Raw genomic sequence first — 381 nt, 5'->3', positions numbered from 1 at the left:
TTTTTAAATATATTTTATTGATTTTTTACAGAGAGGAAGGGAGAGAGATAGAGAGTTAGAGAGAAACATGATCAGCTGCCTCCTGCACACCTCCCACTGGGGATGTGCCCGCAACCAAGGTACATGACCTTGACCTGAATCGAACTTGGGACCCTTCAGTCCGCAGGCCGACACTCTATCCACTGAGCCAAACCGGTTAGGGCGAGGACTTTTCTATTTATGGCCCCTCAGACTCTTAACAGATGTATACAAATTGTTCCGTACGTACTTTCAGAGTAAAATTGTAAAAGTTTAACATGTCTATTTTGCTGTTTCCCCCCCCTCCAATATCAGTCTGGATCCAAGCAGGAAAGAGAAAACACCCAGTAATTTATTGTTTAG

The sequence above is a fragment of the Myotis davidii genome, unplaced genomic scaffold (genome assembly GCF_000327345.1).
Source record: "Myotis davidii unplaced genomic scaffold, ASM32734v1 scaffold143, whole genome shotgun sequence".
Lineage (NCBI taxonomy): Eukaryota > Metazoa > Chordata > Mammalia > Chiroptera > Vespertilionidae > Myotis > Myotis davidii.
Note: the sequence above shows the minus strand (reverse complement) of the source record.